Genomic DNA, 211 nt, shown 5'->3' with positions numbered 1-211 from the left:
TCGATCCAAAGGGTTGAACAAAAAATGATAAATGGAGAGAAAACGTTACTAGCTAGGCAGAGATGGGCTTACAAAGTGAGTGAGGGCATGGGAGGTGATACTATAAGTGTGAGTGAAGAACAAGGTGCCAAACAGTACCAGATACATTAATGGACTCTACAAATAAGTAGAGTTAGCTAGCCCATGTTATACATACAAGAATATGGAAACT

At 39.3% G+C, this 211-nt stretch overlaps 1 protein-coding gene across 1 annotated transcript in view; it reads right to left on the bottom strand.

The window, feature by feature from the left end:
- Window positions 1–211, bottom strand: part of LOC119594677 (60S ribosomal protein L5-A-like) — a 6,384-nt gene that overhangs the window by 2,726 nt on the left and 3,447 nt on the right. The window lies entirely within an intron of this gene.

The sequence above is a fragment of the Penaeus monodon genome, chromosome 34 (assembly GCF_015228065.2).
Source record: "Penaeus monodon isolate SGIC_2016 chromosome 34, NSTDA_Pmon_1, whole genome shotgun sequence".
Lineage (NCBI taxonomy): Eukaryota > Metazoa > Arthropoda > Malacostraca > Decapoda > Penaeidae > Penaeus > Penaeus monodon.
The sequence above is the reverse complement of the archived record's forward strand: the minus strand, read 5'-3'. Positions and strand labels throughout refer to the sequence as shown.